This window comes from Molossus molossus, unplaced genomic scaffold (genome assembly GCF_014108415.1).
Source record: "Molossus molossus isolate mMolMol1 unplaced genomic scaffold, mMolMol1.p scaffold_m16_p_17, whole genome shotgun sequence".
Lineage (NCBI taxonomy): Eukaryota > Metazoa > Chordata > Mammalia > Chiroptera > Molossidae > Molossus > Molossus molossus.
In genome coordinates, this window is record NW_023425352.1 from 35,717,388 (window position 1) to 35,743,537 (window position 26,150).

Here is a 26,150-nt window from a genome sequence, read left to right on the forward strand (position 1 = left end):
CAATACAATATACAGATGATGTATTGTAGAATTGTATACCTGAAACCTGTGTAATTTTTATTAATCAATGTCACCCAGTAAATTTAATTAAAAAAAAAAGAATCAACATCTTTTCTATGTATGCACCATCAGAAATTTTTAGTAATTCTACAGTAATTCTATTGGAGCCATTCTTATTTTACCGTTACGTTAATTCTATTTCTATTAAGAAATTACCACATGTGACTCACTGAGCTGGCTGTTTTACATGTGTTTTTTTCTTTTAACCTCAACAACCTCTTGAAGTGAGCATTATTTGGACCCCAGTTTAACAGATTGAAAACCAGAGGTGCAGGCATGTTTAGCCCAAATTCACAAAGCTAGGAAGGGGCACAGTCGGAATCTGAACCCAACTCCTTCCAGAGCCGTGACCATGACAACACAGGCAACCTGTGGAGGATGCTCATTGACTCTGATCACAACAAGCACCCCCTTAGCTAACTGCTCATTTCAGGGGATCACTGAATATCAGGTGGAAAAGGTGTTAGCAAACATTTACTCAAGCCACATAATTTTAGAGGATGGAAGGTGAACCATAGGGAGATGGAGTTTCCTGCTTTACCAGGGAGTCAGTAGCAAATTCAAGACCGGAAGTCCGTTCTTACCTTAACCCAGTGCAATTCCTCATGAGACAGGGATAAACAGCTTTAGAGATTAGCCTTGCATACCCAAACCCACAAAGTGACAGCCAATGTCCCAATTCACATAACAGATGTTGTTTTAGGTTGCAGTGATTACCACCTACTCTTTCTGCCAGCTCCTCTCTTTCTAGACATCAGAGCCCAATCTGACAACCTGTAGGAATTCAGATGCAGAGAAAAGATGTTTTCCTTCTTCCTGCCTCATGCACTCTGAAAACATGAGGAGGTTATGCCTGAGCTAGTGAAAATGCCCTTAAAAGCCAACTATTTAGTAACCCAAAGACAATTTTCGGAACGGCATTATTTGCATGAGCTGTATTCAAAGCCCTGGATCCCAACGATCCACCTTCTTGCCAGCGGAAAACAGTTTTTACCCTCGGCGCCAAGAAAGGAAGGAAAGCAAAGAAAAAAAATTGGTGGAACAGATAACAGTTTGGCCGGAAATGGGAAGACTGCTGGATGAGTTGGGATGCTCTCAGGACTGAAATCTAAATGTAGAGGCGAAGGGAAGTTGCCCTGCGTATAAATGACTAGTTGAGAGGTTCTCTAGTGAGCTCACGAAGGAAAAAGGACAGGTTGTTGGGAGAAGAGCTGGGTCACCGAGTGCAAGTGTCAGAGGCTTGTAGGAAATGTGTCAACAGCTGAAAATGCCAAAGATAAGAAAAGCTGATATCTACGTCCAGAACAAGAAGACAGAAGATGAAGGGATGATTCCATCCTAAGACTCTTCCCAGGAAGGAGTCACCCTTCACTTGTCTTCTCCCAACACAAGGCAGTTTCTCTACCAAAGAGTTTAAATATTCGATTAGCTAGGGTATAGTACCAGTGAGAGGAAACTGAAGCCTGAGGATATGAGGACATTTAAAAACGCCACACTGGTGCTTTAAATTCAATTCAGCAACTAGTGCTGGGAATCCACAATACCCTGACATTTTGCTAGATGCCAGTAATGTCAAGATGAATAAGATACAACCCCTGCCTTCAAGGGCTCACAGTCTAGGGGATAAAACAACCACCAGAAAAGTTAATTGTATAACAGTGTGATACATGCAATAGTATATAGAATTCTGTTTCTTTGTGGAGCTGTGAAGAATGGGAGAGGAGCAAGGAGATTATAATTGGCCAAGGTTGGTGCAAATTTTAAAAAGACATTTAATTCTCTGGTTTGTGGATAAATTACATTGGTAGTTTGATACCAATTGTGAACAAAAATCTGGAATCAATTAATTAGTAAAGGACAGTAAACATAATTTCAAAGTGGAGGTGATTAAGAACCATTGTGGATTAACTGAGAAACATTGGACAAACTCACATGATTTAATTTCCTTTTTAGAAGAAAACAAACTTGATTGGGAAGCTAGAAACAAAGTATAGACATTTATACCAAAGACCTAACTCATGTTCTGGTTTCCTGCGGGTATTAGACCAGGTCTTCAATGACATAGTTGTTGAACAAGAAAACATGTGGTTGCTAATACACTGGGATAGATTGGGAAATGCCAATTAATTGGTAGACATCAGTCGGAAGGGAGGCTTCTAGTGGTGGGTTGTTGAGTCCTTTACCTTGGTGTGGCTGTGTTAAAACTTTCATTCATGACTTGGATGAAATATCAGTAGGGGATTCCACAGGATACAGACAACAGGCTCAAGCAGGGAAATCGGAGGAGAGTTTAATAAAGGGGCTATTTACACATGGCCATGCTATAAAGGAACTGATGGGGACGTGTGCAGAGTCCTGGCACTGGAGCCCGAGAGTGAAGACAGAGGAGCACGTAGAAGGCTCCTGTCCAGTCAGGGTTAGGGTGAGTGTTCCCCAGCCCTGTGCTGCTGATTTGCTCCTTTGTCCCTTGCTCTGGTGACCCTGCAGACACTTACCCATCCTCCATGCATTTCCTCCATCATCTGTGCAGGGGCCTGTGGAAGCTGTTTGCGCCTCTGTATATCAGCTGTTTCTGTCTGATTTATTGCTTGTGAAGACATTAGTTAAACAGATCTTTCCTGATGTACCATACCTGTGGCACGGGCACTTTCCTTACCCATCATGCCTGTGAACTTTTGGCAGGGTGGTTTCTGATACACCTGTGAACAGGGAAAATGTGGGCCTGACACTAACACTTGAAAGGACTTGGACATGCTAATTAATTGGCAGATAGCAATAGGTATGCTCCTAGGGGGACGGAACAATTGTACTTGGAGGAGACTGTTGTCTGAATTCTTATATTGCTCTCTCCCATGTTCCTGGGAACTTTCTGGAGATTCTCTTTCCATTGCTTTGGTAATTAGTTATTCTTAGAATATGACAGTTGTTCCCAAATATAATTTTTGAGGATTTTGTTTTGAAGCCATAGCATCTTTCTTGGGCCAGTCTTCAGATGACTGTTTTTGGTTTGTTTGTTTGTCTTTTATGTTTTTGGAGAGAGGAAGAGAGAGAGATCCATAAAAAGAAGGGTGATGAGGGAAACACTGATTGGCTGCCTCCTGCACGCGCCCTACTGGGGATCGAGCCCACAACCCAAGCATGTACCCCGACCAGGAATCAAACCGGGGACCTCCTGGGTCCATGCTCAACCATTGAGCCACACTGGCTGGACCAGATGACTATTTTATTTGAGGACATATTCACATACTGTTGATAAAAATGTCTCAGGAAAGAGCAACATAAATACCCTCGAAATGTAAAATAGGTACTTTGCATAACAGATAGTATCTATAGGACTAATCAAGACTTGTTAGTAATTTAATGAGACTTTTAATGTTTTATGTGCCCAACTAAAATGAAGAAAACCAAGCATTATGATTTGATCTCAGAATATTCTCCCCCCCCCCCTTTTTTTATCGTTTATATTGCAAGGTGAATCCAAGATAATAGTTTGGTGCAGGTAGTCTAAAATTTTAATATCATTCCTGAGTTCACTCTTCTGTCTAGGGGGATATGCAAAATAGAGCATATTTATTTATAGATTACTCAGGTTCTTTCTTTCTCTCTGTCCCTCTGCTCACCTCTCTTGCTGTGGGTCTCTGTTTCAAAGAACCCAAAGGGCCTCTTAATTTTTCTAACTCCAGTTATCCAAAAGAACCCTTCTGGGGATGAAACACTGTGAGAAGGCTGTACTCTTTCATAAGTTTTAAACTTATATATTTTCCAATTACTGGGGGGAAAAATGACTTTACACTTTAGCATATTTGAAATGAAAACTTTAAGATAAAAAAATGATGTTACCATTTTTTCAAAAGAGATTAATATTTGGATGCTCATAATTTTTCTATGATGTAGCTCTTTTATAACCACTCATTGGAAAAAATGTGCTAAAGCTCAATGAGGCTGCTGGAGGTTACCTTATCATTTCTTTCCCACAACTGAGATCCTATCTTTTTAACTGCAAACTTCACAGGGGAAGCGGTTTCCTTTGTAAATTCTGGGAATATATCCTTGCCTTTGGGCCAGCCAATACTGACTGCTCCTTTCCCTCCCCCCGTCAAGTCAAGTCAAGCCAAGCCAAGCAGAACACCAAGAGGTGATTAGAATTTTACTGCCCCTGTGATTTGTGGACCGGACCTTGGGCTTTCTCTCTGTCTTCCTAGCTCCCCTTTGCTTAGCAACAGGAATGTGGCTGTATTGCCAACCAATTTCTTTTTTTGCTCTCATAGTAAAAAGAAGAACTTAAGGATATAGGACAGCCAGTCAAACATGGCACATTTTACTTGGGCTTCCCATTAGAATGTTATACTCTGAATACCCGAAGCTTCCTCAGGCCACAGGATTGTCACAATATTTCTGGTTGAAATTGACTTGATTGTATAATATGTGAGTCCCTGTTACCCAGTGAATGTAGCAGAAAGTCGGCAACCAGGGAAATGCCAAGGCATCTTTCAACGACAAATCTGCCCTCTTTTCTCCCCCAGGTACTAGTTTAAAAATGTAAGTCATTTACGTCAGGAATTAAGGGCGTCCTTGTAATAAGAGTTAAAAGGACCATAGAGACCTGTACACAGTCCTTGTTCCTTTGTGAGTGCTGAGGTTTTTAAATTCAGTGGTCAATTCAATAGTGTTGGCTAATTTTCCTCTTTGAGTGAGGCATTATGCTCGACACCAGGGAGAATATCAAGATGAATGAGACGCAACCCTTGCAGACATGTTTATTTAGATAGCATTCATCAGAATATATTAGGTTTCTAATACTTGACTATTTTCTGACCTAAAAATGGCAATTTCATCTGATACAGCCTAATAGTAAGGGCTTTAGTCATTCTTAAGCAGCACAGAGGCTGAGGACCTTCAATATAGCTGGTGGACTCCAAGAAGGTTTTATGGGGCATGTATGACTTCAGTAATGCCATGAAATTGGATTTCCTTTAAACTAATCTGCTTTTGTCCTAGATAGTGGGACTCTTGTTTAAGCAATAGAAAGCAGAAAGAGTTATACTTAGAAAATATCCAGCAGTCTCGAGTGACTGGGACAAGTAATTCATGGGTGGAACAGAGGAGGCCAAACAGAGCTGAGACAGTACATTGATGTCAGAGTGCATTGTTTCATTAGGCTGTAGGCAAGCATCCGAGAGGTTGAGGAAGGGGGCAACGACTCAGCTCTGCACCGGCTGAGCCACGATTCTTGAGATCTGCACTTGTCTGCTCCGCGAGATGGGCTCACTTTCCCTGGTGCAGAACATTAAGAAACACATTTGTCAGTATCTCATCAAGGCTCTTTTGAAATAAATAGGAACATTGACAAAAGGAGTCCAAAGTCAAGGGGACATTAAAAGGCACTTTGTCTGAGAGACAATACAGCTGGAAAGGAACAGAGCAGAGGTCCCATGCCTAGAGTATCCAGACAGGCAGCATAAAACAGGGGTCAACCAACCATGACCCAAATTCAGCCCTCTGCCTAGTTTTGTAAATAAAGTTTTATTGGAACACAGTCTGCCCATTCATTCTCATAGTATTTGTGGCTGTGTTTGTGCTGCCCTAGAATTAAAGTTGAGCAGTTGTAACACAGATACTGTGACTTAAAGCCTAAAATATTTTTCTGTTTAGCCCTTTGCAGAAGAAGTTTGCTAACCCTTGGTATTAAATTAAAAGAAAGAAAGAAAGAAAGAAAGAAAGAAAGAAAGAAAGAAAGAAAGAAAGAAAGAAAGAAAGAAAGAAAGAAAAGTAATAAGTTAATTTGATCAGTGTTTTATTTTTCAACTTTTCTGACAGATGTTGGTGCAGAAAATATTTTCCAACAATAGAAAACCAGAAGTGGGAGCATGAGAATAATTAGCAGCTGGTAGGCCCTTTGTTGCTGCTTATCCTACATTTCAGCTCTTCATTGATGGTCTGTAGCCAAGTCGTCCCAGCTTTCAAGGGAACGCAGATATTGGGACATTTATATGATGTCTGCCAGTGGTTAAATATTACCAGATAATGCAATGAAAAATGTTTAGTCTGGGGGGTCAAAAGCAGCATTTATATTGTCTGGGTTTGGTTCCTGACATTGCATTTGTGGCTCTGGATTTGACACCAAGAACAACATCAGTACGAGAGGGGAAGGGCGAAAAGGTGGGGGAAGTAAATGATACAACAAGAAGACTAGTAGAGCAGTAAGTGACAGGGCTCCCACACCTGTGGGACTTATGAAGGAGAGTGCAGTGGCAGTCCAGAGGATGAGAGGGCCATGTTTATTCCTACCTGCCAAGTTTGCTTTCGAGCACAATTAGTTTTCAGGGCATTGGCGAAATGATTCAGATATACTGCCAGTTTTTATTACTATGTTTAACGGGCTAATTTCCCCTCCTTTACCCTTTATATGGAACTGTAAAATGCAAGAAGAGAAAGGAATTAATTGTTCCTCTAGAACTTAGATATCTATTTTAATTCAGAAAAAAAGAGAAGATTAAGGGATTACATGGGCAAAACATAGTTCTTGATCTTCAGACACGTGACGAGAAGAAAATGTACAAGGGGAAAATGGAGGAAACGTTATTTTCAATGAGATATTAATTTTAACTATATATACACTGAACTTTACACCCTTGGCAATGAAATATACACAGCAGAACTTGTTTGCGTTTTGAATGGGAGCTAATCACCCAGGCCCTTGTTTAACTTGTTTAGTCCCAAATCCTCAGGCCCTAGCACAGTGCAGCCCCATCACAGACACCTGTTAAATTGGGGAATGAATGGGTACGTGAATGAATGGTGAAATGGAGCCCCCAATCTATGCAGCAATGCCTATCCCGTATCTTCCAGTTATGACTTCTGTTTTTGTTCCGATGACCTTCTGTTTTCTCCTACATCCCTGTCTTCCTTTTCCAAAACAAAATTCTTTGGAGAACAAAACTGAATTCTTATTTCTACTTTTGACCAACTCTCTTACTAATTTTCATCTTCCACTTCAATTTGGGTTTTTTCTCAACTTTGTCAAGCCATCTTCAGTTTGGGGCCACTGCTTACATTCCTATGAACAGAATTATTAACAACAATAATAAAAAGAGGAACAATAAAGTGGTGGTAAAACTGTAAACAACAATAGTAACAAAAGGGTTTAAGCGAGCCCTCAAGTAGAAAATCAGAAGGGTCAAACCAGTCTGCCTTGTGAAAAATTCAACTCAGCTACTTAAGCTTCAAGGGTTGCTCCCAAACATGTTCTTAGGCTGCCCAGGTGGTTATTGATCCACAACACACCCCCAATGAATATTAGCTCCCTTTTTCTGTTCAATGTAGAGTGAGTTGAATTTAAATAGACATTCATACATCTGGACCTTCCAGAGATGAAACCTATATTAATTTCTATGTTTCTTCTAGGTCTTATTTCAAGTCCGAATCAAAATGCTGGTAATAGTTGGTTTTGGAGAGAGTAATTTGTATATTATTGTTCAGTTTTATTAGGAGATTGGTCTTTTGAACCCATGACTTAAAATGGCCTGTGCATTCTTAGCTATAATATTATTATATTCAACTCGATATTTCTCTTGACTGTGTCTCTGCTTATAGAAACAGGAGCCACAGTAGACTCTGATTTGTAGACTAGATAGTATTTTAGAGCTGAAAGTAATTAAAAGAGTCCATTTAATTCATTCTCTTCGTTTTTTTCCCCATGAGGAAACCATGGCCATGTAATGGAAATGGACTGTATAGGAAATTTGGTTGAAATGCATGTACATATGTGCATATTTAAAGAAATGCCTACCACAGTACAAAATGCCATCGACTTGGCCAGGATGGCGGTGGTGGTTGTCACCGTGACTGATGCCTGTGGCACTGGGTGGCTGACCGCTGGGTAGGAGTGGCCAGGCCCAGAGTCTGGGCCACTGTGGCTCTAGCATGTTCTGCACCATGGTCCCCTTCGCCGCCACCTGCAAGAGAAACTGCACGGGATCTTGGCGGCCTCCACGAAGACCGACGATGGGTGCCGGAGCAGCTCCTGGGACTTGGAGGGGCAGCAGAGGAGATTGATCAGAGATTTTGACGAGAAGCAATAGGAAGCAAATGAAATGCAGGCCGCGATGGAAGAGGAACTACGTTATGCTCCCCTATCTTTCTGCAGCCCTGCGCTGTCTAAGCTTGGAGCCTACTGGAAGGACCTTGCCAAATTCCACCAGGAAGTGAGCACACCTTTGGCAGCCACACCTGGGAGCCAAGGAGACGTGAAATAGGACGCATACACTGTAGAGAATGAACATGTGAATTGCTTACCATCTCAAAGGGCATTGCTTTTGCAAGGCACCCATAGCCTGCACAGGGTCACCCAGAGTACTGAGTGTTCTTATGGGATCGTCACCGAGACTGACCAGATTCGTTCAGAAACCACAGGAGAGCTGGCGAGCAACATGACCAGTTGGAATGTACCAAGAATAGACTGGTGAACACAACTGAAAACTTGAGCAAAAGTAGAAAGGTTCTCTGGTCAATGTCCCAAAAAGTGACAACCAACGAGCTGCTACTTTCCGTTGTCCTCTGACTGGAGCTAGCCATGCTGGGGGCCTGGTTCATCACAGGTGCTTTCACAGCATTGGGCTTCCTGCAGGGCAGGGTCTGTGGACCAGAACCCTGACCCAGGGAAGGGAGGTGGAACAAAGGCCTTGCTGCTGTGACGCTGGAGGATCCAGTGCACAGCCAGACCGTGGGGAAGAGCGAGGGGACATGAAATACCATTCAAATGTGAAGGGACAGAAAGGAGCAAGACTAGGTGACAACACCAAGGTAATAGATGCTGTTTATGACTTCTTGAAATCTTTTAAAACGCCATCTAAAATTCTAAAGTTTATTTACTATTGCAACTACAATCTAACAAGTCTACATGCTGCAGATGGCTACATAGCCTCTACAGAAAAAGAACAATTGATGATTATTTAAATTAATTGGATTGTTTCCAATTAAATTTGTTTTGCTTACGTAAAACAACCCCCGTGTTCTGAAAATGATGTAACTGTTCGTTGGTTTTAGGAACTGGTAATTGAAAATGAAGAGGCAGGTCAGATTAAGAAAAAAAAAAAATACACCCAAAGGTAAAATTTTATCTGGCTAAAAACAATAGAAGATCTAATGCAAGTTATTTATTAACAACAAAAAGCATGCCAGTGGTTTTATTTATTTTTTTCTTAAAGAGGAGAGGCAGGCAGTTAATGCCATGTTTAAAATAGTAACCACGCTAAACTCACCTTTTAAAATCATTCTCCAAAAAATGTAGAGTCAAACAAATTTTAGCAAGTCAAGGTGAAATAAAGGCTTTTTTTGTTTGCTATTTATAAATTGGAATACACTTCCTAACGTCTTGGCTATTTAAGGTAAATTATAATATAATTGCTGTGTTCTATTCAGACATATTTCTAGGTGGCTTTTCAGATTCTAATGAAGCGTTAGACTCAATTTTTATTTGCGAAATAACTCAATTTTCATTAGTGAAGAAGACAGAACACAGGAGAAGACGTGAATATTTATGATGGTAGTTCCAAGTAGCAGCATGTTACAAACTGCCGCCTTTGACAAAGGCTACTGTTCATTCCTTCAGCAGCAACAGCCGAGCATCTGCTCCGTGTGACGCGTTGTTCCATGTTTCCATAGTCCAGGGCGCATGACCAGCAACCCTCCCGTCCAGAAGCCACCGTTCTAGCCTCCAGGAATATGTATTGTCTTTGTATTCTCCGTGAAAAATTGATCATTACAGACTTTCAAATACTATGTTGTGCTTAGGTAGATTTAAAAGAGTAAGTAATACGTTATGTCATGTATGCTTTGTAGCTTAGGAATCGTCATATTTGTTTAATCCTTCAACATCTGGGCATTTTGTTTATCCGAGAAGGGAATTGAGACCCTGGAAGGTGGACTGACGTCCCTGAGTCTCACAGACAGTAAACGGCAGGGGCCTCGGGCCTCTCATTCCAGGGCTGTGCGATTTCACTCCCCGACGGCGCCCCTCACAGCATTTGGGGGAGGCCACTTGCAGCCATGAGACTGGGCAGACAACTAAACCTGCCTTGATTGTAGCCAGAGGAGTGGGTGAATATTTGGTAGCAAAAAGGACCACTGGTTGAGCAACGCTAGGAAAACCTGCAGGAGAGCCAAATGCCTTGCACTATATGAAGTGACAGAGTATCATTTCCATGGCATTTGGAAGCACGAAGAGAGACTGAGTGCCCAAGACTTGAATTGGATCATTGATCTGAGAATAAGTTTAAACAATGGAAAAGCATGCAGGGTGCTCTGGGTGATGGAGTAACCTGTCAGGGAGAGGAGAAGGCCCCTCTTGGAAACTGGTGAATCGCCGGAAGCGTCTCGGATGCTGATGGATGGCTTGTCAGCTGTTTTCTCTCTCAGGCTCGGTGTCCCTCTGCTTATTGCAGGGAGCGAGGAGGTGCGTGTGAGTCTCTTGTACAAGGCAGCCCTCTCCTCGCTGGAAGTGTGTGCGTTTTTCAGCTTACAGGAACACTGCCTGGTTTGACTCAGCAAGTAGAGCATTGCTGGCCCGCAGACCAGAGGGTGGCAGGTTCGATTCCCAGTCACGGGCATGTGCCTGGGTTGCAGGTTCGATCTCCGGCCCAGTCGGAGTTGTGCAGGAGGCAGCCAATCGATGTGTCTCTCTCAATCAATGTTTCTGTCTGTCTCTCTCTTTCTCGCTCCCTGCCACTCTCTCTAAAAAGATCAGTGGAAAAATATCCCTGGGTGAGGATTAACAGACAAACAAAAAAATGGTGCCTTTTCCGTTTTGACATGCGAGCATGCGAAACTCCATCTATGATGAAATGGAGTTGTGGGATGAGCAGGGAAGGGATGGGAGACACATCTCCTTGGACAGGCCAGTCGGTGCCCTTTACAAACTTCATTATGGCAATAGCTGTAAGAAGACGGGGAGGAAGTGGAAGAACTATACCGACATGCAGTACGTGCTAAGCTCTCTGTATGCCCTGCACCTGCCAGTCCTCACAACAGTCCCCTTTGACAGGGCGGTGTTGTGGCCATGCCTCTTTTATGGATGAGACAGCTGAGAGGATATGTAACTAGAACTCCTAACCACAACAACGCACTCTCTTTTTATGTCATTGCATATTTCCTCCCTGTATGAATATTATCCTCCCTGAATCAGATTTTACTTTTCCTAAATACTCTTTGTAATGATATATCTCTTTCTAAAACAAATTTTTTTATTGATTTCTTTTCTTTTTTTAGAAAGAGAGGAAGGAAGAGGAAGAGAAATAGAGATATTGATGAGAGAGAATATTGATTGGCTGCCTCCTGCATGCCCCCCACTGGGGATGTGGCCCACAACCTGGGCATGTGTCCTGACCGGGAATCGAACCAGTGACCTCTTGGTGCATGGGTTGATGCTCAACCACTGAGCCATACCGGCTGAGCACGATATGTCTCTTTTTAATTTCATTGTACTTTTAACAGCTTCACTGAAGTGTAATTAATATATACAAACCTGAACATATTTAATGTGCATAATCTGATGAGTTTGGGCATACTCCCTTTACATCAACACTAGAATCAAGATAATAAATAGACTTATCTACCACTAACAAAAATTTCCTATGTCCCTTTGTTTTTGTTTGTATGCTTGTTTTATGCATGTGATAAAAATACTTAACATGAGATCTACTCTCTTACCAATTTTTTTTTTATCCTCACCCAAAGACACTTTTGCATTTATCTTCAGATAGAGCAGGAGGAAGAGAGAAAGAGAGAAACATCGATGTGAGAGAGACACATCAACTGGTTGCCACCTACATGACCCCAACTGGGGCCAGGGACAAACCGCAACCGAGGTACGTGCCCTTAGCAGGAACCAAACCGGGACTCTTTGGTCTGTGGGCCAATGCCCTAACTGCTGAGCCAAACCGCCCAGGGCTCTTACCAAATATTTCAGTGCTCAGTTGAGTATTGTAACTATGACACTGTGTAGTACAGCAGTTCTCCAGAACTGATTTCTCTTGCAGAACTGCAACTTCATAGCAATTGAACAACTCCTGTCTGAAATAAAGGACAAGTTTGTGGACGCTTCATGAGTACACATGAACCCATTTATTCCAGCTTTATATTTCCCACAGTGTCACATACACAGTAGACAGCGCGTTAGTATTTATTGTATAGAACTGGTTACAGTTTGAGGGTGGGGGCACCTTTGCATTGCTTGCTTTCTCTGCTTCGACACAGGGTTGTGTTTCCCTCTGAGGCTGACAGACACCTGTTTCAGAAACTGTCCGGGACATCGACCGGTTGCCTCTTTGCCCTGGCATACTCAGACCCTGGCAGGAAGTTTTGGATTGCTTTGTTTCTACTAGGTGTCTACCCTCTTGAAAGCATTTTATCAGTTATGAACTTTTTGTGGGTATGGATTGACCTATGAGAAGGAATGTCACTTGGAAGCATGTGTATAATTCATTTCCATTTGGATGGACCAGCTAATTGCATCTGCCAAACACCCGGCCAGAGAGTGCAGCGTTTCTTTCTATTTGCATGTTTTAAATCTAAAAATGTTAATCTGGGTCACTAAAGACCCTCATGTTAGGGTGATGAATTTATAATTAAGCAGGACCCAACCTATGTAAGTAAATCTTTGGGAATAATGAAAATATTACCATTTTCTAATATGTGGGATGAGCAACAGTAGGTTTACAGTCGCATTGTGACATTCTTTTGAGTGAAAGCTCTTGTAATAATCATAGCCTGCATGTCTTTATCCATATGAACAAGCTCACTTCTTGGGAATAGATAACATAGTACCTAATTAGTATACTTCAGGAAATGTGCACATATAATTCTGTTAAGCATCAATCTCTGGCTCTTAATAAATACTTGAAACAAAAGACATGACTGCGCAGAATGTATTTGGAGGTTCTGCGTTGCACGGTGCAAATGCTTCTCCCAGATCTTAAGCGAAGCAGTTAGCGGATGTGGAAGTTCTCTCTGGTCCTTCTAGCTGTTGGCTATGCATATGAGAAAAAATAAATAAATTTGAGATATTGATGTGATCATAGTTTACTACTGCTTTTAATAATGAAGATTCTGGCAATAACATATAATTGGAATATTACATATATATGTTGATAGCTTAGTTTAATTTGTGTGTATGTGTGTGCATACCATGTGTTTTTTTCCTTTTCTAAGGAAAACCCCAATTTTGTCAGATCAGGTCATATGTTGGTACACTGAGCCCCACATAGGGGAAAAAAAGCGCAATAGCAAGGAAAGCTAGACCCTGAGTGCTCTGTGTATAGTACTCATCATCATCCAACCCGGACAGTACAAGTCTTTGGGTGATCATGCTTTCAGTGTTCTGAATATATTTGATTGATTTTAGCAATGTTTTTACTCTAAATACACCTACTACTCTAACACCAACACATAAATAAATGCTTGTCAAATACACGTGCTGTTTTTTAAACACACATATAAAATTCATGCTCCTATAAAGTGGAGAGTGAAAAGTCATGTTGTTGCCCAGCTGGCGTGACTCAGTTGGTTGAGCATTGTCCCATGCAGCAGGAGGTCGCTGGTTCGATTCCCAGTCAGGGCGCGTGCCCTGGCTGCGGGCTCGATCCCCAGCATGGGGCATGCAGGGGGCAGCCGACCAATGTTTCTATCTTTTTTCCCTTTCCCTTCCTCTCTCTCTAAAATGAATAAAAACATATTTTTAAAGATGCCATGTTACTAAAAAAGTATTTTGTAAAGTATATTAAAGTGTCTAGAAATAAATTACATCTATTTAAACACAGGCACTTCTATATTTTACAGTGATGATAAAGCAAAAAAATAATAATAATAATAATGACCCTCTATACACTCCGTGAAGTTCCTTCTTTTCTGTGAAGTAATGACAGTTAGATTTCGTTCATTTCAACTCTGTACTCAGCAGTTTGCCCACTGACTTCAACATTTCTTGACAGGGTGCTGTCGTAGGAGAAACAAGGAATTTTGAACCAGTTAGATGTGACTTCAAATATAGGCTTGCTACTAATAAGCTACTCTATGGTGAACATTTCTGAATGGCAGGTTCTTTATCCTTTAAATGAAAACAAACAAACAAACAAACAAAACCACTGTAATGTCATCTTGAAGGCTGAAAAGCAAGAAAGCCTATTAAAGGCCCTGGAGTAATGTGTGGAGTACAGGAGACCCTTGCACCCGGCAGCCTTTTCGCTTGGATGGGAAGCAGCAGAGGAGGAGGATGGTTCTGATAAGATGGAAGAACTCCAGGCCAGAGGGGAGCCACGTGCGAGTGTCAATCCAAACTCCAGAGAGGCCCACTCCTGGTTAAAATCCCCGGCAAGCGTTTTGGTTGTCCCTCGAAACCAGTTTAGTGAATTTCATTTGCCAAATACAGCTGGTTGTTGCTTTCGGGCCTATCACAGAGTGCCAGGCCTGCACATTGGTATAGAGATGCTCGGAAACCGCTGTAGAAATGATGGAAGCGTTCCCCTCGTTTGAGTGTGTGTAAGGAACAGCACCACATTGCTGGTGGAAAAAAATCATTTCAGAAGTTAATGCACCGTTTTAGATCACCATCCTCTGCGAGGGAAGAGCTAGCTATTTTGCTAAATGTTCTCAGTGGTTAGAAAACTATAGATGGTGAACAGTTTTATTCCTTGTAAATCCTGTATACTAATGAAGTTCGAGTGCAGCCATTTTATGGGGTTGGTTTTATTTGATGATCAAAGTTTCCTTCCCTGAGCTTAATTTATGATGGGAAAAAGAAGTCTTTTTTTTTTTTTTTTCTGTCTCTGCGTAGACCCATCTTTTTACCACAAGGAGTCAAATCTGATTTTGAGATCAAAGAGTTTTATTTAACCTCCGAGCCAGATGTTACATACTTCATTCATTGCCAAGCCATTGCGTATTCTACTTTCTGAACACCATCAGTGAGTCTCAGAGAAGTCAAGGTTGGTCAGAGAAGGAGAGGGTTTTGTCTGCTGTATTGTGCTGTGTGTTGGCTTTGAAGCGTTCAAAACCATCGCTTCCATCCTGATCATCAGTGAGCTGTGGAGGTGGCCCGGAACAGACATCCTCTTCAAGGTGAAAAGACTGTAGAGATTTGCATCCTTTTAGTCTTTGTAAAAGCAAAATGTATTTTGTCAGGGGACTTAAGATTTCATATTACTGTGCATCGAAAGATTAGAAGTTATTTTTCTTCTTAAGAGTCTATGAGATCAACGGTAGCATATTGTTTCTGCATCGCACATCAAACAGCTCAGAAGAAAAGTATTGCCCTGTTTTTGCAAGAGCAGCACAAACTGTGATCATTATGGATCAATCTGACAGGTCATCCTCATGAACTTTGAATGTTTCAACTTGATGGCAGTTGCGAATGAAAGCAATGGAAGATGAAAACTGTGTATTGTATGTACCACATTTGAGATTTTACTGTTTGGGTTTCAATAAATCACTCAAAGAACTTTTATCATTTAAGCAATGACTAATGTTTTTCAAGTGTTTCTTTTGACTGACAATAAGGTTCTTTTCTATTTCATAAGTATTATAACAATTTTTCTAGGAAAATTTTGCAGATTTTGTCTTTAGTACACTTATGAAATATGATGATTTTTATGTATATATTTTTATAAAGTATTGTGCAAAAGTTAGATATTTGTATTAAGTACTAGCTATAAGGGGAGTTATGGAACTAAGTACTCTTAGTCTGATCCAAATGGCCACTTTGGCCATTCCATACAAGCAGAGGAAATAAGCCAATCTAAGGAATTGATTTTATAATCACAGATTAGTAAAACAATAGTGGTATCATACATGGCAGTAGAGTGTTATGTAATACAAAGTTAATCCAGTGTTTTTTCCTAGGGAATTAGGATTTATAGTTAATTGATCTAAAGCATCTGACTGCCCTGGGATAAGTTAATTTGTATTCATAATAATTTTAGATTGTTTATAAGAATGGAAAATAACTTAGTCATTATTTATAAAATATCATCAAAGAAGTCACTTGTGTGAAAAGCTGGAGCTCTGATTGAAACCCAATTTATATTACCCAAAGGACAGGAAGCAGTCAAAATATAGATTGATAGCATGTACTCGGGCTCAGATTAATAATATGAAAGACATTTGGATTTTGATGGATTGAGGGAAATGTAATTCAGGATAGAATTCCTCAAGTAAGAACATCGATGTGGTTAGCTGAACTTAGAATCATTTTTGTTTTTACAACCACAGTTATACGTGACTATTTTAAAGAAAGAATATAAGAAAACATTTTTTTTTCAATAAGGTAGTGATCTTCTATCATGGTTTACATTCAATTAAATCAAGATTAAGTGCCAAGTGTAAGAAGGAATAATAATAATGTACATAAACATGCATAATTCTAAAACAGAAATAATTAGTGGAATTTAATCTTTACATGTATTTTGACTAGGGAGGAATTAGAAATTACCTAGTTCATTCACTTCACTTGGAAAGTAAATGTAGTCACTTCTAGGTTTAAGCAATTGATTTCATGATCCATATCTTTAGACTAAAAGGGAAAATGTAGGCATTAGAAACACAAAATCTTAGAATCGCAAAGGCTCAGGTAGGCCTGTAGCTCTCAGGTGTCCATCTAGATGATTTGGACGCCAGTTAACAGAAAACCCTGCCTCAGCATGTCTCAAATCGGCTTCAGTAGGACATTTATTGTCCCACGTACGGATTTCTGAGCTAGTCTGTACTTCGGGTGTGGTATGACAGTATCCCTGAAGTTCTCTCGTTTGGATTTGGTCTCCATACGTGGTGGTTTCTGCTAGCGTGGCAGCCCGCCGGCTGCCGCGGCCCAGACCCCCACTGTTCAGAAGAAGCCCCGAGACCCTTTCCTTCTTTCACTTCTTTTTAAGGAGGAAGTAACCCTTTCGTAGGGCCCAGCAGACAGTCTCATTTTTTCGGTTGGGCCACATGCCAGAGATGTGGAATTACCACGATTGCTATACAGGGATCCTGACCCTTTTTAGGCTGGGAATTAGGGTCTGCTTCCTCTGAGTCGTGTGGTATGCGATGGTCAATTGAACGAAACTAGGGTTCTTGTTGAAAGGAAGAAAGGGCTGTTGTGTAGGCAACAGCTAGTCATTTTTCAGGTAAGGAAATGATGGCCCAGAGAAGACTGATAGATAGATAGATAGATAGATAGATAGATAGATAGATAGATAGATATAGATATATAATGTCATTCTGGTCATACTTGCACTTGCAGATGAAGAAAAATTGTACCTGAGTGTCTGAAGTTGAATGAAAGCTGAAATAAGAAACCTTTTGGATGTTCTACTTCCTCAGGGAAAATATGTCTGACCTTCCCATGAGCCTCCCCTAGACAGCTTCTCAGAACTTTTCACAGAGGAATTTTTATTCATTTGTTTGATTACTTGACAACAAGTTGTCCCATTTACCAAATACCAGTAGGGACAGTGCCTACTTTTGTACTCTGTTCTTGATTCATAACCTGACACTCAACAGCAGAATCAACGAATAAACCCTGAGATGTTTTCAGTCCCATGATCATGAAATTTGTTCAAGCACTGTTGTGTGATCCAATGAGTAGCCTGAACTTGTAGGTAGCATGCAGACATGGCCCCTGCCCTGAGATGGTGAGGGCAGACGGGGTGTATAAAAGACGTAAAATTAACCATATGGCATGGTCATGTCATACGCCAGATAAACACTAGGGATAAAGATGCCATTAAGCATCAGGAACGTACAATGAGGAGGGCTATGGCGTTTGGAGACTACTCACCGGGGAGGGAGAATTGGGCTGGGAATTGAACAAAAGGCAGACTTTAGACAAGTGGAAAGGAGGGAATCCAATTCAGGAATATGAACAAAGGGAAAATTTTTAAAAAGATTAGATTTAATTTAGGGCCAATAGGTAGATCCATTAGGTGAAGGCATTTTGTCACTGGGACTAGAGGGAGGGGAGTTGACGGAGCTGGACACTAAGGGAGGTCGCGAGCCTTCAGCCCAGGCTGAGACACTGGACTACATGAGAAGCTCCAGAAGCTCCAGAGCAGGATTTGGACATAAAGGAATCAATATTTACAAAGAGCAATTTGAAAAACATGAGTAGGATGGGACACGAAGGGGAAAAAGTAGTGAAGAGATCAAGTATCCCAAATATAAATAAAGATTCAAATAATAAAATGAAAGCAATGGGCATGAAGGAAGGCAAATTTGGAAAATTAAGACAGGTCAAGATAAGTGATTGGATATAGGGGCTAAGATAGCCCGAAGCAAATCACCTAGGGGCTGAGCCTTGAGAAAATGAGGAAATCATTAATGAAAAGAGCAAAGTCCAGAGGAGAGTTCTGTTATCAGAGAAGATAGTCCTGTGTTGACTGATCCGGGTTTGCAGAATCAGTGGGACACTTAGAGCTGTCCATCAGGAGCTGGACAATAAATCAATAGATTTCAAAATTAGTGGAGCTGGTGCTCTAGATCAGAAAGAATGTCGTGTGCAAGTTAAAGGCAAAATCACAGGAGAGTTGGAGATTTGCAACACTTAGCAAAATGCCTGGCAGATATACATCTTAATACATACTTATTAAATTAAAACTAGGTTTTATTAACCGGAATGCGATTGGTTGGCAGAGATGGAAACCCGTCAGAGATGGACTTAGAGATTGCATTTATGGACTCGTGTAACAGAAGAACCCAGGTCAGGGCTAGCTGTAGGCATGACTAAACTGATGTGTTTCCACAGTTCAGGATTTCTCTCTTCCATCTGTGCTTTATTCTGTTAAGCTTTTTTCTCAGGTGGCCTGTTTGATTATAAGGCACATTCTACCAGTGCAGCCTCTCCTTCGAAAACAGAGCCCCTTTTTCCCACCGAGTCCTGAGTAAGTGTCCGCAGTCATTCTGCCTGCAAAACCCTGTTAACATTCCATCGTCCCTGAACCAGTTACTGTGATTCTCATTAACCAGGTCCATCCCTAGAATCAAGGTTAGTATAAGGTCCACCAAAACACACTCAACCAAAACCTTAAAAGAGATAATAATGAGGATAGACTTAAAGAAAAATCAAGGTTTTTACAAACAAGGGTGTTGTTTGTTGCTTGGTTGGTTTTTGCCACAAGGGAGGAGTATGGATGCTAGGCAGGTGAATATGGTACTGTAGGAGTTACGGTAAAATCCTGTCCTCAGGCAAGGCCTGGGGCAGAGTATACTCAGGGGTCCAGGGCAGGAGAAAGGTGGGTCAGGGAAGGAGAACAAATGAATCAGCAGGGGAGGCTGAGTGAGCTAGGTGGGAACTAATGAGTTTCATTTCCTGATACACAACTTCTGTGTAAGTCCTCTAGGGACTCTGAAAGGGCATCCCCTGTGTAAAGCATCAGGACATCTCTGTCCTGCGGGTAGGTTCTTTTTAACTCAGAAATACAGTAGCCACCCCCCTCCACCTGAAGGGAACATATTTCAAGACCCACAGTGGATGCCTAGAACCACTGATAGTACCAGACCCCATATGAACTCTCTTTTTTTTCTTTATTGATTTTAGAGAGAGAGAGAGAGAAACATTGATGAGAAAGGACATCATTGGCTACCTCCTGCATGGCCCCCACTGCGTATTTGGCCCACAACTTGGGCATGTGCCCTGACCAGGAGTTGAACCAGCGACCTCTTTGTTCTTGGGTTGACACTCAACACCTGAGCCACACCGGCCGGGCGAAACTCTTTTTTCCTATACATACGTACCTGTGATAAAGTTTAATTTATAAATTAGGCATGGAAAGAGATTAACAACAATATCTAATAATATAATTATATCAATAGACTGTAATTGAGGTTTCCAAGATTTATTAAATTCAAATTAAGTTGGAAACAAATTTTATAGTTGTAGAGGAAAGAGGACAGTTGTCAGTACCTAGTGACTTAAAGCTTTACTTTCTATCTTATCTTTATATATTTTCAGTCCTGCCTAGTCACTGTTTAGCTGCTGGCCATGGCCTCCTCCTTCTGACCTGCATTTTGCCTCCTCCCTGGGAGGGTGTCACTGTAACTCAGTCTACTGCAAGGGATGGGCCAGCACGCCGGTCAGTGACTAATGTAGCGGCAGTCAGAGTGCTGGGTTCGCTCACCAGCACTACCAAGACCATTCTGTGCATATAGTAAGTGCTCAGCAATTATATGTTGTTCTTATTACTATTATGGTCACTAACTTGATTGTTGTTAAAAAAAAAATTAGTCTACTTGTCACATGCCAGGAATCTGTATATCACTCTAGGACACTCACCTATTTGTGATCTTATGCTTCTCACATCCCGAGAGAGAGTCTGTCTCTCTGGTGTTAGCTGTTCCTTGACCTGAACCTCTCGCTGAGCAGCTCTTCTACCTCGGAATAGTATTCCTTGCTTCTGCTTTTAGTGCTTTCAATATTTTTGTATTTGGTTCCACATTTCATGATTTTTAGGGCTCTAGTTCCTTGCCACCCCCCACCCCCACAGCGCTTATATGTTTGGTTTATTTTTTTCTTTTTGTTAATCTTCACCTGAAGAGGATATTTTTCCATTGATTTTTGGATAGAATGGAAGCGGGGGAAGGAGAGAGAGAGAGAAACATTGATGTGAGAAAGACAAATTGATTAGTTGCCTCCTGCAGGGCTGGGGATTGAACCTGTAACCCAGGGACGTGCCCTTGACTGGGAGTCAAACACATGACTCTTCAGTTCAGGCCGACACTAACAGCTGAGCCAAACTGACCAGGGCTGAGATATATTTATTTTATGCAAACTGTTCGACCTATAATATACTATGTGTCTGTATGTCAATATATTTCTGGACTGCATGCACACGTACACATACATTCATACATGCATTTACATACGTGCAACCATCAGTACTTACATAAAACTTCAATGAGAATGAGGTTGAGTGCATACCATTTCTTGTTGAGAATAGCCAGTGAGCAGATGTAGCTCAAAGCTGTATTTTTTCTTGAAGCACACACTCTTAACAGCTGGGATTATTATCATTGACTATGTCTTTCCATGTGAATCACTGTGGTAAGTGATTTACATACATTATCTTATTTCATTTCACCTTGACAGTAACCCCATGATGGTGGTATTATCTCTACTTTATATATGTGGAAGCTGAAGAGCTGAGATGTAAATGAAAAAGTGACAGAGCTAGGGCCCACGCAGAGACATGTCCATCTCCAGTGACTGCTTCTACCGACTGTGGGCCGCACCTGTCAACTCCAGGGCTCCGTAGCTCCTCTGAAACCAGCTCTGAACTTTCTCACACATCAGACACTGGACGAGCCGCCTGGCTGCGTGGCTCAGTTGGCTGGAGCATTGTCCAGTACACGAAGAGGAGGTGGGTTCTGGGCACGTACTCAGGTTGTGGGTTCAATCCCCAGTCGGGGCACACACAAGAGGCAACCCATCTAACTCTCTCTCCCCCCACCACCTTCTCCTCTCTCTTAAAAAAACAAACAAACAAAAAATCCACTGTATGAGCCAAACCAAACAAATCACTACTAAGAAAAGGAACTCCATGGAATAAAAAGCATTAATTGCGTTGCTATACTGATTTAGTGTTCCAATGCTTAGAGATTAGAATAGGAAATCAATAAACATTCATATGAAAGGCTTTGCTGAATTAGATAACCATTGCTTTTTTCTCCTTTTTGAAGATTTTTTAGGACATGTGTTTTACTTTCCTGGATGGTTTCTTTTTATTCTGTAGCACTTTAAAAACAATTTTTGTTGTTGTTCCTTTGGCCTATAATGATAGTTTCTCTAAGGAATACATGCTCTTCTGGATATATATGACCGTATGGTGTGTTTCCAGAATAGGGTTAATGATTGGAAGTGTAGTAACTTTGAAAGTATGCCCTGAAAAAATGTATCTGCTAAAATGCAGGTTGCTCCAGTTTCTGCTGAAATATCCATCTCTGCAGGGAGTGTTACCTTTCAGGGTCGTACCCTCAGAAATCAATTTTGCTCATGGAGATTATTGAAGATTAAATGCAAATGCCAAATTCAAGATCAGTGTGATGTGATTATACTTATCTGTATACATACTGACAATTGTTGGTCCCCAAGAAACTATACACATTTTCAAAAATGGTTGAGGTGAGACTTAGCCATCAGAAAACTAAGTTGATTTCTTTTTTAAGGAAGACCGTTTAGAAAGGAAATTTTAGCAACTACTGTAGTATTTAAGACAAGAATACTTTGTGTCTCTTTCTTATTTGATAAGAACTGTGCTGTTCTTTCTTTAAAACTCTGCAGTTTGCAAAATGTGTCATAATTTAAACTGGAGTATATAAGTGAGATGTAGCAATTTTCCTCAGCAAGTTTTCAAGGGGTTAGAGTATTTCCCTACCTGTTTTGAAAAGAAGAGATAACATTTTTTTGGGACTCCCGATGGAGGATATTATTAAATATAGATGCAGAGTATTTTGAAACTGCTGAGCAGACCATTATTTTTATATGCTGCTTCTGTATCCCAAGCTTTATTGTTTTCAATGGATCATTTCACAAAGAAAGATTAAGTTTTGGTAAATTAAATTTTGGCTTGCAACTGCACTAGATTCTGAGATATTCCTGGAACTTGAAATCAAATATCTGCATTTCTCCAGATTAATTCTATTTGGGATATTGGGAAATGATTGCAAGAAAAAAAATACACGTTCTATTCTTTCAACATAGTTTCCTTTCCAAAAATGAACCCAATAGTTGAAATTTAAGATCATCAATAGATTTTCAGCAGTTTTAATTACAAACAATATATCAAAACAAAGCCAACATTTACATATCCAAGAAAAATCCCTGGGCACCTGTCCATTGTCAGTCTTGTCTAGGCTTATCCCCTCATACTGGGTGAAGATTAAGTTTTGTTTCTGGTCCAATGCAAAGAACATTTCAGGAATATGTTCTTGGATGTATTAAATAAAATAGGTCCTAAAGTTTCTTGTTCTTCTCAGTATCCTCTAAAGGTTGCATGCTTATAAATGTCTTTGGGGCTGGCGGAAGGGGTGTGTCAGTGGTGAAGGTGGGCCCTTTGCCTGATTAATCTCATGTTTATAGGCATCAGTAGCTACTCAGCTTCAATACAGTGTTGGCTCATGCATATTCAAAGTCAATGTTGTCAGGTCCCCTTATTGTATTTTATTTATTTATTTATTTGTTTGTTTGTTTGTTTGTTTGTTTTCGGTATGTGCCCCTATCGGGAACCAAACCCGGGACTCTCTGGTCCACAGGCTGATGCTCCAACTGCTGCACCAAACCGGCTGGGGCCCTTATTGTATTTTAAAAGAAAACAGAAATTCTTTGTTATTGTGATTAATGAAAAATAGCCTGATTTATATATGCTGTAGACTAATTCAGTATAAGAAATAACCCATGAGCCACAAAATAAAAATACACCTGTGAGCCACATGTCACCTGAAGGCCACCAACTCGCAACTTCGTGTCTACAGCATAACACCACCTGACTTCTCTATCAAGTAGTATTTACTGAGATCCTGGGTGCGCTCTCTGGCAGGTCGTCTGATGTGTGTTACTAGTCTGATGCTCTGCCTGGTTCTCTGCTCCTGAATCTCACCGATTCCATTAACTGTGTCCTTCTCATCCCCGGTTTACAGATGGAATTCTTGGATTCAAAAGAGAGAGTTTGACTTAGTCTAAGGCCCCCATTTGGGTTTCTAGTCTTGTTGTTACTAATTTAGTGCTGATATCAGAGATTCTTCTTCCTGAAACAATGTCTTCTTCTTATATTCTACTTATAGTCATTTGTCTTCTACCTAGTTTACTGTCCCTAAAAGTATGCCTAGAAACCAAATCTGTATAGCATCAGGAATTACGGTGTTCAACCTGGTTCTCCTGGCCAGTATAGTTTGAGGTCTTCTATCAATAAATAGACGTCCTTGAGGCCAAACTGCCTGTATTTCTCGACCTTCATTACCCCATTCTAAAATGTCAGTTGTTTTTCAAGACTTTCTTATTTCATTGTCATATTCCTGGTACTAGGAACTTGCCTGTCCAGGATTTTTCCTGAATTCTGGGTTATACATGCCTGGCTGGGTTTGCTGTTTTTAATTGTAACTGTTTCTGCTGGTGGTAGATCTGTGGCTCAGATGTGCCGGTCCACCAGGACTTTCCCTAATAGCCCTTTATGTCTGGCTGTAACATCAGGTGAAAACCCTTGGGAGAGTGGTGTTTTTGTTTTTTGTTGTTGTTGGTTTTTTAAAAAAATATATTTTTCTTTATTGGTTTCAGAGAGAGAGGAAGGGAGAGAGAGAGAAAGAGATAGAAACACCGATGCGAGAGAACATCAGTTGACCACCTCCTGCATGGCCCCCATTGGGGATCGGGCCCACAACCTGGGCATGTGCCCTGACCGGGATACAAACCGGCGACCTCTTGGTACATGGGTCGATGCTCAGCCACTGAGCCATATGGGCTTGGTGAGAGTGATGTATTTGGAACTGCTTTGTATCATGGGAGGTAAAAAAGAAACCAACAAAGAAGGATAAAATGTTGTTCGTCTTTACTCATGCAATTCAGGTGGACTTATTCAAAGCTACTATTTTTTTTCCCTTATATTAAAAAATCGGTGGCTATTTCATTAGTATAGCCAATGGATACGGGCATTACTTTTTTAAATTTCCTGCTGATTTGTGAAAGAATAAATGTGGGTGCTAATGAAATGAATAAGGTAACGCCCTGATAAAATCCTCTTGAAGAAAGTTCGAAGTAATGGCATGGGGTTCGCTGGATGACTAAGGTATTACCTGTTAAAATCCCCTTTTAGATCATCACATCCCTTTGGGATTATTCCAAAATAATATGATAACCCCACATGTATTGTTCTTTGTATCAGTGAGCTTGAACAGCAGCCCCAAAGAGCTGAACATTGATATGGAAATTTCCTTGAAAGATCAGTTTTGAAATTTCAAATTCCAGAAAGCTCAAACTTATTTTCATGTAACCTCCATCACCCTTGGCATGTTGACTCATTTCGTTTTTGTGGAAAGGAGGACCTTCTCAGCGACGTATGCCATCCTCCTTCTGTCTCCCCTCTGCGTCTGTGTGAGGATGGGAAAGGTGAGCAACCAGGTGCCAGGCGGCTCTGAACCCAGTTCTCTCGGGAGCATCGGTACATCCTCTATTAAAAGCATTTGGAGGTTGGATTCAGGGCATGGATGGAGTATGCTTCAGGAACTTTAACTGCAATGAGGTAGAAAACAGATTTCTACAATTTTTGATGTGGATGGAGCCTTCTCTGGCTTTGATTCTATACCAAGACCTGTTTACACAGAAGCTCCCATTTTCATGGTATTTCAGTCTCAAAGAGGAGACATAAATAAGCATGTAAATAATCATGTGTGTATGCATGGGAATAAAATGTGGTATATAGCCATGGAAATTGTTCTGCCATCACAGATGTATATATGGTATTTGGTGGCACATGGAAGACATTCATTGATGTGGTTGCAGGTCCTTTATCTACAGAAAAGGCAGATGGTTGGGGGACTGGGTGGAAAAGGGATTGAGTGGCTGTTACAAAATAGTCACAGGGATGTAAAGTACAGCACAGGAAATATAGTCAATAATATTATAATAACTACTTATGGTGACAGGTGGGTACTGGGAATATCAGGGGATACACTTTGTAAATTATATGATTGTCTAACCACTATGCCGTACACTTGAAACTAATACAAAATGATATTAAATGTGCCCTGGCTAGTTTGGCTCAGCGGTTAGAGCGTCGGCCTGCGGTCCGGAGAGACCCGGGTTCGGTTCCCGCTAAGGGCACGTACTTCGGTTGCAGTTTGTCCCCGGCCCTGGTTGGTCGTGTGGGTGGCAGCCACTCGATGTGTCCCTTCACGTCGATGTTTCTCTCTCTCTCTCTCTCCCTTCCTCTCTCTCCCTCCCACTCTATCTGTACAAAAAATGGAAAAATATCCTCGGGTGAGGTTAAAAAAATATATATATATAAAAAAAAATGATATTAAATGTAAAAAAAAAAAAAAAAAAAAAAGAGTAGCTTAATTAACAAACTGATTGTTGCCAG

At 41.0% G+C, this 26,150-nt stretch overlaps 1 protein-coding gene and 1 pseudogene across 2 annotated transcripts in view; both read left to right on the forward strand.

The window, feature by feature from the left end:
* PRKG1 (protein kinase cGMP-dependent 1) overlaps positions 1-26,150 on the forward strand; it is a 1,169,747-nt gene that overhangs the window by 237,142 nt on the left and 906,455 nt on the right. The gene's annotated exons all lie outside the window — the stretch shown is intronic.
* Positions 7,881-8,713, forward strand: LOC118632639 (annotated as a pseudogene).